Source organism: Lissotriton vulgaris, chromosome 3_1, assembly GCF_964263255.1.
Source record: "Lissotriton vulgaris chromosome 3_1, aLisVul1.2, whole genome shotgun sequence".
In the NCBI taxonomy this organism is placed as follows: Eukaryota; Metazoa; Chordata; class Amphibia; order Caudata; family Salamandridae; genus Lissotriton; species Lissotriton vulgaris.
The window spans coordinates 432,430,793-432,443,836 of NC_141689.1; the positions used below are offsets into that span (position 1 = coordinate 432,430,793).

Sequence of the window (13,044 nt, forward strand, 5' to 3'; positions counted from 1 at the left end):
GTCACTAGAAGAACAAATCATGCATTCTTGCACCATCGCATCAATATCTTTATCCATCTGTGGCCACCAGAAGTACTCTCTTACTCTACATTTAGTGAGTGTGGCTCCAAGATGCCCTTCATGGGCCTTGGTTAAAAGTGTGGCTCTAATGTTTTCGGGGGGTACCAGTTTCTCAATCCTGAAAACTAGACCATCTTCAATAGAGAGTTCATCACTCACCTTCACATGGGGTTGTAAGTCCATACCCACATTCCTTTCTCTCGGCCACCCTTGGACAATATACTTTTTCACTTCTTTTAGAACTTGATCACTTTCTAGAGCTTCCCTCCAACCTTCTTGTCCCACAGAACATACATGTAACAATTCAACACTGGCAATAATACAGTCTTCATTATCATCATAACAACAGTCATCATTACTTAGCATGGTCTTGTTTGAGGAGGGAGGTAAGCGTGACAAAGCGTCTGCTCTCACATTTTTCCCCCAGCAATGTGAACAACATCAAAATTGTATTGTAATAACTTAGATGCAAGGCGTGCAATGCGGGGAGTAGCACTTCGACCTTTTGTGTTACCAAGAATTGACACTAATGGTTTATGGTCTGTTTGAAGAGTGAATTTGCGCTCCCACAGATAATTTTTGAACTTTTCAATGCCCCACCAACATGCCAGGAGCTCCTTCTCAATCACAGAGTAATGCGTTTCCGCCTCTCTAAGTACTCTGGATGCAAATCCTACAGTGTGTTCATTTTGACCAACATCTTGTGTCAAAACGGTGCCTAACCCATAGTTACTGGCATCAACAGTCAAAGTGCAAGGGACATCCTGTACAAAAGGTTTCAAGGCACTGACAGTGCACAATTTAGCCTTGATCCATTCAAACGCTAATTTACACTCTTCATCCCACACAAATTCACTTTTGTCTTGTAACAACTTGGAAATGGGGCGAATGTTGGTGGCATAGTCTTGGATAAAACGTGAATAGAACTCTGTTAGGCCTAAAAGTGATTTTACACCTGCTTTGTCTTTTGGAGGTGATGCATCTACTATTGCTTGAACCAAACTCGGTTTTGGTGTGACGCCTTCGCTTGAAATGGTGTGGCCCAGATATTCCACACTGTCTTTAGAGAATACACACTTATCTCTCTTTAGTACAACTCCATGCTCTTGGAAAATTGAAAAAATTTTGGTCAACACCATGTCATGTTCCTGTTGATCCTTAGCATATATAAGGACGTCATCTTGAAATATGGCTACATTTTTGATTCCTTTGAGCAGATTGACCATGACTCTCTGAAAGACAGAGGCTGCCGACGCCAGGCCAAAAGGCATACGGCAGAATTGAAACAATCCTGATGGTGTGTTAAACGCAGTGAAGTGGCGTGAATCCTTGTCAAGTTCGATTTGGTGGTATGCAGAGGCTAAGTCAAGTTTGGTGAAAACCTTTGCCCCTGCAACTACACCTAGCATTTCCGTGATATTGGGTAATGGGTGTGAGTCCACCCAAATCACTTTGTTTAAACTGCGCAGATCAATGCAGATTCTGAGTTCATTGTTCTTTTTTCTTGCCACAACTAATGCCGAAGACCAATCCGATGATTCAATCGGTTCAATTACCCCTCTTTTTTGCATAGACAAGAGTTCTTTTTCCAAATCGTTACGGATGCTGAAAGGTATACTCCTTATTTTGTGCTTGACAGGCACAGCATCATTCTTTATCTTTATCTTGTGCTTGAACCCCTTGATCTTTCCAAGTTCACCAGAAAACATTTCGGGGAATTTATTGAGAAGTTCTTCCACATGTGTTTGGTCACGAATAACTAAAATTTGTTCTTTTGCTCCAGGACGTAGCATCATACTGAACAAACCTTGATGGAACCATCCAAGAATGTCCAATCCATTGACGGCCACATATATTTTCCCATATATGTGCCTGTTCTTGAACACCAAGATATCTTCAAAATACCCTAGAAGATCAATGCTCTTCCCTTCATAGGATACTGGTTCTTGATCTGGTGGTTGCAGAGGTCTATTTCCCCATTTCTCTTTGAATAAGGATTCACTGATCATTGTGATCCTGGCACCTGAATCCACTAAAAGTCTCAGATTTTTATCTCCAACACCAATGATCGCATAAGGATCAACACAGTCATTAGGATCACCCGTTATTATGTCTCCTTTTACCACCAGAACCATGTCTTTTAGTTCACAGAGGGTGTCATCACTGTCACTGTCACTCGAGTCCTTAATACATGCGACTTGGTTTGGACTTTTTTTGTTTGTCTGGCATACTTTGTCAAAATGCCCCAACTTCCCACATTTTCGACATGTGGCATTCCTCGCGGGACATGGCCTTCCACTTCTAGCATGTGAAGGATAACCGCACCTGAAGCAGATATCAGTTCTTTTGAAAAAATTATTCTGTTGAAATTCTTTTTTCTTCACCTAATTTTTAAAGCGAACAGGAGTCACCATTTCAACATTTTTACTTTCAAGTTCTCTGATAGAGGATTGTGATGTTTCAATGCTTTTAGCTATGCGGATGGATTCATCTAAAGGTGGATTTTCCAAGGACAACAACTTTTGTCTGATGGATTTATCCAGGCATTTACTAATGAATTGATCACGCACTAGTTGTTCACTGAAATTTTCAAATTCGCATTCTGCTACCATTTTCCTCAAAGCAGTAATATACGTGTCAACATCTTCCTCTGTTTTTTGTGCTCTCTTAAAGAATTTATGTCTTAAAACAATGACGCTGGGTTGCTTGTCATACCTTATCTTCAGTTTTCTAACAGTGTTTTGATACTCATCAGTTTCTTCACCACCTTCATCAACTACATCAGGTAAGTGTTTGAGTGTTTCTCTTCCTTCAAACCCCAGTGAGTGAAGAAGTAAAAATCTTTTCCTTTCTGCTCTAAACCTGTGCGCTCCAATGGCACCCAAATAGTTCTCGAATGCATCAAACCATTTTCTCCATGCCACGGGTGGTTCCCCTGGCGTATCTAAGAAGGGAGGCGGAGGGTGAATTGACTGCATCATTATTTGTTTTATTAAGAGAGCAAGTAGTATAACGTATGCCACTGCTGTTTCCTTAGTAGACACCCTGCAGATAAACTATTGTCAAATAAAACAACAGTGGTTCAACATAAACAGGGAGAACACCTTCAATTGTACATGGAAAGATCTATTTTCCTGGGCCTGACAGTGTCAGTATTCTTTATCATGTGTAATAGATTTTAATCTTAAGTGTCCATTTCCTTTCAATTTTCTAGTAATTATTAAAATTTGTTAAATATGTTGTGCTTTAACTTTAATTTCCTTTGTTAGTGGTATAAGCCCCAGCGATATTTTCTCTTTAGTTCTACACTTGTTTTGTGCTAAAAAACTCTTATTTCAAAACGTTTTTTCCTTAGAACATAAGCTCACCACGAAATGGGTCACTTCCCCTTTAAGATGCAATGAGAGGCAGCAGCTTGCCAGGAAGCTAATGTGGTAGGCGGTAACCTCCTCACGCTTGACAACGTGAGAATGAGCAGTCACCGCCACAGCGTCTCACCTCAGGCAGAAAGAAGGAAAGGTAGATCCCGCGTCGATCGTCAGCAGAGCCGATCTGATGAGCAGGATCCTTTCTCAACACCCAGAAAGCGCAGCGATCGCGGCCAACTTCTGTCAGCTGCCTTTCTTTTCCTGCCTTCATACAAGGTAAACCTTTTTCAGCTTGAAGAAACTTCGCGGGTCCGTTGCGGATGCCTAAGTCCGACGTCGCCAATAAAGAGTTGTAATAACTCCAAGGCACAAATAGTAAATTAAGAATAAAGTTTATTTTAGGCTTCCGCCAGCACACACAGCAGAGACAAGTCGGTAAAATGGCCGTGGCTCTCAGCCACCAACTGTCAAAACCCACTACGTAAGCGGGCAGCACGAGACCAGTGCCTCGCGCAGTGCACACAGTAAGCGCAAGGCAAGCTGGCTCACTACAAGTATAAACTAGGCTGGGTTACTTACATGACAAAACTACACAATCACCTGGTAAGCTTTTGGTGCCCTTGCCAACACATTGTACCCTTCTTGTTATTTTAAAAGCGTCAAACGGGCCCCTGAAAGACCTGTTTTGTTGCCCAACCAATTTAGTGACTTATTCTGTTCCTACCACAGGTAGAGTGGGTACATTTGCTAGGATTACCACCTAAGGCGTCACTTTAGAAGGTAAATCTAAAACGCAAAATCTCCTGCCCATCCTGCCTGCCGATAACTCACTGCAGTATTGCTGATTAGGGAGTATCGTGTAAACGTAGGCTGGGTGTTCACTCTGCAAGCAAAGGCCCACCCAAGTTCCAGTTTGTGGGCAAACTATTGGTGCCACTTTCAAGGGTCTGAAATATAGGTTGAGGCCTCGTGGCTTTGGAAGAGGAACGCGATTAATTAAGCCTGGAGGAGGTACCGCTGCAATGTTGGGCAGAATGGAGATAGTAACAGGAGTTGTTTTAGACTCTAATACATCTAATCAACCAGAAGTAGTACTCTCCACATGCATTAATCTGGTAACAGTAGAGTCCAGGGAGACTGTCACCATAGATTCAAATGCTTGGGCGATAGAAAACAGAATTTTAAAGTAGTTTGAAAATGTCCTAGAGGCTGTTACTCTGGGCCTGGTATTAGCTGGTCTACGTGGAGCCTTGGTCTTAATAATTGCTGTAGCCCCAGTAGAAGAATTAATATCAATACGTTTTGAGAGTGGTTGAGCTGTAGGATGAGACAGGGAGATACAAACAATATTAACTGGAGGGACTTGGACACAACTGTTTGGCCCATCTGCTGCAACAGTCCTGAGAGATTTGCCGAGATCAACTTGTATAAGTTCCTGTGTTCAAGTGTACGTCGAGCCTTGATTACATATGGACAATCTGTTTTCACACTTGTGGTTTCTTTCTCAGTCTCTCCCTAGCCCCCATTGTATAGTCCATTATCAAGGTGCGGGATTTGCATTGAGATTTAGAGGCCTTGCCTGGGGATTTATAACCATGGTAGAAGGAGGCTTTCTCTTACCCTTGTAAGGAATAAACATCAAAAACAGTTCGAATAATAAGCCAATGCAACAAAGGCACAAGCAAGATTAATTAGAGCCGCAGAGTAGCACAGGAAATCCTGTGTGCAAAAAAAAAGAGATCACCCCCTGCTGAAGCCCAGAGAAATGTTCCATCCAACACAGCAGTAAAGGTGAAGCTGAACAGTGATACATAGAAAACATGAAATCCAGGAAAGCGTACTCACATTTTTCCTTATGGCCAAGTCAATTGAGGAAATCCACCATTGGGGACATTAAAAGGACGTAAGGGGCGTGGCCCAGCCTGGCCTCCTCTAGACAATGGTGAGAGAAAGACAGCCCCCCCCCCTTGGCTCGGGGAGTCCCTGCTAATATTCAAATGTGCCCAAAAATCACCTGCCCCGTCAAAAAGCTACCCACTTCTGCTAAGGGCTGCTTAAAAAATACATGATTTACTTAGAAGCTCATCGGCCATGGAAAAGAAAACCCCAAACAAATCGTTCTTCCCTGCATTCCTCCCCCCTAGCCTCAAACTCAGCACTCACTTCTGTTCCTCCTCCCTTGGACAACTCTCTAGCAACAGACTTCATGGATTCCCTGATCAGTGTCTGGACAAAGCACGACCAGTAAAATTAGGGAATGCCCCCGTCATCACTCCCCGCTAAAAGAGGAGGTGCTAGAAACACTAACTGGTGGGAAAAAACTAGTCAGCAGTAGGTTTAGGGAGGAGCCAGAGTGCTACCCCTGGGCCAATGAGTCAGGGTAGGGTGCCATAAAAGAACAACTGCTGGTAATCTTGAAGCTATTTTCATCCCTTTCCGCCCCTAAGAGGGAGAAGAAGAGCTTTGTCACTTTGGGGGGAACAACCTATGCTCCTGGAAGTCCTGAGATGGAGATTTGAGGCTATGTTAACCTCTAGCCCTCTGTGTAGCAACAGGGAATTTATAACTCTAATGTTTTGCAACTTCTTACATGAAAGAATCTTACTTTACTACAAAAATACGAGTGCTGGTCCTTGAGGTTCGCTGCTTCGGATTTGATAAAAAAATAAGTTAAAAAAAGGGATTGTGAAAAAGCAGCAGCAAACTAACATATAATGCCTCAGTCTGGAGTAATATCAGCTCAGTGTGCGCTAAACATACAGGATCTCAATTCTGATAATACATCTCATGGCCAAGTGGCTAATCTTTAAAGTAATAGTCAAAAACGAGGTTGAACTACCTTAACAGTTTTTACTTTCAACATCATTGTATCCAGGGTCGGGTGGTGAGGTCATTGAAGTTTAGTCATGGGCCCGAGAACAGCAGTGACTCTCACCAACTTTGCCTCTATCTTTATGTACATGTCTGCTTCAGCTCCTGAATTAATCGCAGTGACCTGCACTCCGCTCTAAAGGGCCCCTTCTCACCACAGGACTTCCACCTACTGCTATGGTAGCTCCTCTGGGGTTCCACCTAGCCTGATTGTGTAATGAATATTTAAGAATATCACAAAGGAAATATGGTAGTTTCCTCAGTACCAAATAACACAATGAAGTTGAAGCCCCTCCAGAATGCACAACATGACTGTTATGACAGTGGCATGAGTGGGTCCTATGCCAAATTTAGCTAACTTCTGTACGGTGTACAGGGTAAGTTTACTGCCCGTACCGCCTACTCCGATCAGAAGGTAAAGGGCTGCTAGTGGTTTCCCGCTACAGGAAAATACGAACAGGCGGCAAAACTGTCGCCTACCTTGCCCCGAAACATTGGATCACCTTGCCGGAGGCCTTGCGCAAATGCCCCAACCTTTTTTGCTTCTGGAAACCACTAAAGACGGAATTATTCCGGGACTGATCTGTGCCTGTTTTGTATTCTCTGTCTGTAAGCGCGGAGATACCCCTTCGAGTCCCTTACATACAAATCCCTTACATACGGTGCTGCAAAGGATAAAGTTGTAACCTTGTGCCAGTAAGGAGTATTTGAACGAATGCAGAACTTTATATATGTATGGTTTGAAGCTGCACGCGTATCTGGGGATTGTTATGAGGTCCTGATTATATAAAAATCTGTTGTATTTCCAGCTGTCCATGTTTTCAAGAATTGTATTTTCTGGTGCCAATTGTATGATGAGTATGGGGATGTAACGACAGGATTTTCAGACCAGATAGAATCAGCTCACCAAAACACCACTAACCCAGCCGAAACGTAACCACCTCCCTCCTTAGGACCTATTTACAACAGGTATCTATGTTTCCTACCCAAGGATGGGGAATTAGCAATATACATGCTTAGATCTTCTACAATACCACACTCATACAATGTAGTCTCGCGGCCACACGGGCCCAGACCAACCTACCCTAGAGCAGTTCTGATTACTTACCATTACACACTGGCTGCAACCAGTGCTCTCGCAAGCCACAATCCTGTGAGTATACACACCAGTATCCCCCCTGGTGCTCTCACTTTCCTACAAGCCACAATCCTGTGGGTATACACACCAGTATCCCCCCTGGTGCTCTCATTAATGCTCAAGCCACAATCCTGTGGGTATACACACCAGTATCCCCCCTGGTGCTCTCATTAACGCCGTCTTACAAACTGACGAACACTTTCCTATGAATACCGTTAGCTCTTCATGTTGGGGAATTTCTCACTATCCACTAGAGGTACAATACTACAATATTATGGATCACACAAGAATGGCCGAATTACACGGTGTACAACTTATTCTCTATTTCAAGGGCTCCTCTCTCCCTCATTATTCAGTTACCATGTACCTGATCGGGGGTAGCATCCGTTCATACAACAGCACCTGACTAGAAGAAAGGCTAACTTTACTGTATAAGAATAAAGTATATACACACTGGTTCACTAGGAACTGGGGTATCTTTATTATAACAATATCAATAATAACAATATAATACTATACTATAACATATAGCCTGAAAAGAAAAATGAAAGGTTAGAATGTGTGCACACTAATAAGAAAGGGTCGACGTCACCTTATTAATATGAAGTCTGGACTCAGCAGTCATCTGGGTTCCCTTCTCGTCTGTGCCTTGGCTCGTCTTAGGGTCACACCTCTGCAGTCACGGATACACGTCTGCACCGCTATGGTCTGTCTCCTCCGCTTCACTCCAAGTCACTGGAACCTTCCTCTTATCAGCTGCTTTCTCTCTGGCTGTTCTGCACTACTCCTCTCTCCTCTCAATCACGGACTGTCTTCACTTCTCAGCTTCGATCTTATAACTCAGTTTCTACCATTCTGGTATTCGTTCCCTCAACTTAACTGCTTCACTCTGTATGCTCGGATCTTAATGTCAAAGCTCGCCAGCTGCTCCAACTAAAATAACTTCAATCTTTCTAAAGAGTATCAGCTTCTCGGTCTTTCTCGGACTTCAAAATGGCGACTCTCTGCCTTGAAATAATTAATTGCATTGATGCTAACGACTAGCTGCCGCCTACAGACTGACTGACTCACTGCCTCATGCTTTCGCTAATATGGAAGCTTGTCCCTTCATGGAAAGTTACGGCCAGTAACCTGCCGCCCACCAAATTCTTGTACCTCCCCGTCCCAAGGACACGTTCTCAGTCGGCCGATCTGATGTTATGTCTTCGACACGGAGAAAAATACAGTCTTTCGATAAGGGCCAGCCTGAGCCGGTTCTCTCCAAGCGAACAACACCTCGTAACTAAAACATTACATTTGACCTAGAAGCATCTCAAGCTGCCGGGGCAGAAAGAAAGATGGAGTCTCTCCCGTTTGAGACCTACAAGGCCCGAAATAAGCATAACTCTACGGAAAGTATACTAGCACTCCTATAAAAGGACGGATTATCACTAATACTAATGAATCTATCCCTTAACATAGATTTATAAGCCCTGATCCAAGGAAAAGGGTACAGGGTTGTGTCAAACGCCTTGTGAATAGGCTCTATTTACGGTTCTAATCCTTCTATTAGAATGATAGCAGACTAAAGTCACCTCCAATCACCTTCCCTCAAGAAAGGGCCGAAGAAGTCGGTCAGAACATTTCACCCTTGACTTTAGGCTACTAATCATTCACTAAATGGAACTAACATCCGTAGAGGAATAATATGAAACAAAATTAACTGATCTATTTCTTGTACCACATCTACAAATCTGGAATAAGGAAGGAATGCACTGAATAAAGCAGCAAATAACTACTAAAATGCTAATAGTAATCATGATACCCCCTAATATCTGTCGTAAGGAATGCATTGTAAGTCAGGTAACCAATTGAAGAGCCAGTCAAACCAGCCCTGGTCAATGTGTTTTCTAACTTCTTCAGTCAAGTCATGAAGTTTGTCAATATGAGCCTGAATGGATCTGGTATGATCCGATAGGTTAAAGCAACAAAGGCCCTCAAAGTCAGAACAGTCATGTCCATGTTTGAGCAAGAGATAATCAATGGTAGCCCGGTTCTGCAAAATAGCTCTGCGTTCACCCTGGTAACATGTCAGATAAAATTGTAGAAGTATGATTAATAGATTTAACCATCCAGCAGGCCATCTTCCCAATGGACTTCGCATTGTAGACTGCTAAGGCAGGAACACCAATAATTGAAAAAGCTAAACTAAGATATTCAGATTTGGAATATAAATGTAGTGTAGAGTCACAATCGTCATGTAACATCACAGCATCACGAACAACACAGGAATGTGTATTAGTATGTGAAGAAAACATTAATAAGCTCAGTCTAGTGATGGCACAAGGTCCTCCAGAAATATTTGCGGGAATGTAGGGCCAGGACGTATTACCACAAGAGAAAAGCCATCCAGAAGGTAAAAGCATTGTACGATAATGACTAGGGGTAACTACTAAACTCTTGCAAGTCATATTATTTTTAACAGAAATACATGATTTCGGGGATCTTCGGGAACACAAAGTTCGTTCATGAGCTGAAAAAGAAGTTGCTCCTTTCAATTTTAAACGCACACATTCAGTAATTGCATTAGGATCGCAGGTAAGGAAAAAGCATAGGTCACCTTGTGTGATATACGTAATTATTTGGGAATGAATCGGGGGTGTTGGATCTGAAAGCACAGTATACAAAGGACAGTACTCGTGCGTGGCAAAGTCTCCAAGAATAACATTAGGACGGGCATTTGATATATTGAAGATATGGGCTAAAGTCTCCAATGAAGCAGGGACAGCAACCAGACAGGTCGCTAATATGTCAGTCACCGAACGCATTGGTGCTAAACAGAAATGTGGAGAGTTCGTCACCCTTCGTGCCAGGGTAGTCCAAAAGTTAGATGATGAATCCCACGCAGCAAAGGAACGCGGTACTCGGGTTATCGAATCAACCAAAGTCTGTGGGTTCCCTCCTTTCCCGACGTAGCAGCCCAAAAGGAGTCCAACGCCGGCACATCCTGCAACAGCAGTCCAGAGAATGATCTGAAAGAAAGTCAAATACAGGCATTATTCATTCTCGTAAGTAACATTTGTCAGCTGGGACAGCTTCCCAGCTATCTTTCCCTGGTCTCATGACAAGAATTGTGTTATCATGACCGGTTGCAATAACTTCAGCTTGTTATGGGGGATTTTTAGGCGATTGCACCCACACTCTCGCTCCTGGATTATCTGTGGAGCCAAAATCTTTTTGTCCTCGTACAGTTAGCAAAGTTGGGGCAGTGCCTCTCTGAATCTAACCACTGAAAACAGGCAAGTTTAGCAACTGAGCAATTCGGTCAGTTTTGTGAATTGGTAAATCAACCTCACTGCTATTTAGCAGGAGCACCTTAATCTCTCCCTGATAATCACTGTCAATGACTCCTCCGAGTACTTGAATGCCTTTTAAGGCCAGGCCCGATCTAGGGGCAATCAGTCCAAAATTTCCAGTTGGTATACAGACACCAACACCAGTCTCTATGATAACTCGATCTCTGCTTTTGATTATGATATTGTTCATGGCATGCAGGTCTAAGCCTGCGGAACCTGGGGTTGCTCTGCATGGAGCTAATGCTCCAGGGGAAATTTCCCAATACATTACAGTATTGTCAATTGTATTTGGCTTCGCATCGATAGCTGGAGGAAATAAACGCATTAATGGAGATTCAGCATTCAAAAAGGGACGATTATTCAAAATTAACAGTGCCCGAAACAAATAATCTCTCCAATTTTTATATTTATTGTCAGTTAATTTTCGTAATTGATCTTTTAGCAAACCATTCATTCTCTCAATAAGACCTGCTGCCTGTGGATAATATGGTATATGAAACACCCATTCGATATTATTCTCCACACAAAATTCCTGCACCAATCTTCCCTTAAAATGGGATGCATTATCAGATTGAATTTGAAATGGAACACCATAATAGAGCATAATCAATTCCAATGTTTTAATGGTATTCACTTGGGTAGCTCGCTTACAGGGAAAGGCCACTAAAAGGCCACTGTATGTGTCACAATGGTGCAAATATATTGGCAATTTTTACTCCTAGGGAGTGGACCAATATAATCAATCTTCCAAATTTGAGCGGGCAATTTTCCTCGATGTAAATGTTCTTTAACAATTTGGGGTACTTTTCGTTGTCTGGAATGTTGACAGATTAATTAATTTTTAATTTCCCAAATTTCTTGCCATAATTCTTTTCCCCACAGTTCTTTAGAATGCAATTCCCATTTATGAGAATGCCAAGTTGGTAGCCAAACCGCCAGTCCATTAGCAGTGGACCAGGAATCAGTAAAAAGATGACATGTACCAGGTAACTCTTGTTTTAAAACTTGGTAAACAGCATATAATTCAGCAAATTGACTACTCTTTTCTTCACCGGTTGTACTCAGCAATTTTTGTGTGATGAGATTATAGGACACTGCCTTCCAATGTCTTTTCTCTCCTATGTACCTCGCTGAACCATCCGTAAACCACACATGGTTTCTGTCCTCCGCGGACAGATCATCAAATGGCTTACCCCATTTAACAGGGGATTCCTGTACTACAGGTATGGAGCAATCACTCCCAGTCTCAAGCGATGGCACCTGCGCCACTTGCTCATGTAATGATGCCACACCTTTCGGTCCCACACGTGCCCTGTCTTGTATGTACCATTTCCACTTAATCACACTCGCCTCTTGAGCATGTCCAATTCGATGAGTTTTTGGCGAACTCAAAACCCACTGCATTATAGGAATCTCAGGTCTCAAAATCACATCATGCCCCAAGGTCAATTGCTCGGTATCCACCAGAGCCCAATAACATGCAAGTAATTGTTTCTCAAAAGGGGTATAATGCTCACCAGCATCAGGTAACTTTTTAGTCCAAAAACCTAATGGTACTTTATTTCTGCCTTGTTTTTGCCACAAACTCCAATTTGCATAAAGACCTTGCACGGACACATTCAAATCCACATCACCATCACGCACAGGCCATAAATCCAAAGCGCACTGAATCGCTTCTTTCGCCAAATCAAACGCATCCTGCTGCGGTTTACTCCATTCAAACACATTCTTTTTACGAGTAACTTTGTATAAAGGGGCCAATATCTGACTCAAATGTGGAATATATTGACGCCAAAAGCCAAATAAGCCAATAAAGCTTTGAGCTTCTTTTCTGTTTCTTGGAACGGCAAAATCAAGAATTTTCTGTTTTACTTGTGGAATCACCTCTCTATGACCTTCATGCTAATTAATGCCTAAAAATTTCACATTTTGGGATGGACCTTGCAATTTATCGGGGTTGATTTACCAACCTTTTTCGCGTAAGTGATCAATAATTTGATCTAACTGGGTCTGAACTTGATCTTGTGTCTCACCTTGAATCAAAATATCGTCAATATAGTGACATATCTGAATTTGCGGATGTACGGCTACTTCAGACAAATGTTCCGCCACCAGCCGGTGACAAATCGTAGGACTGTGTACATAGCCTTGGGGAAGACTTCTAAACGTCATTTGACGTCCATTCCATGTAAAACTGAATTGTTCCTGACACTCAGGGGCAATCGGGATTGAAAAGAAAGCATTGGCAATATCAATAGACGCATACCATGTT

The 13,044-nt window shown here is 42.6% G+C and overlaps 1 protein-coding gene across 1 annotated transcript in view; it reads left to right on the forward strand.

Moving 5' to 3' along the window:
- The window catches only part of SETD9 (SET domain containing 9), a 109,308-nt gene that overhangs the window by 78,415 nt on the left and 17,849 nt on the right, over positions 1–13,044 (forward strand). The gene's annotated exons all lie outside the window — the stretch shown is intronic.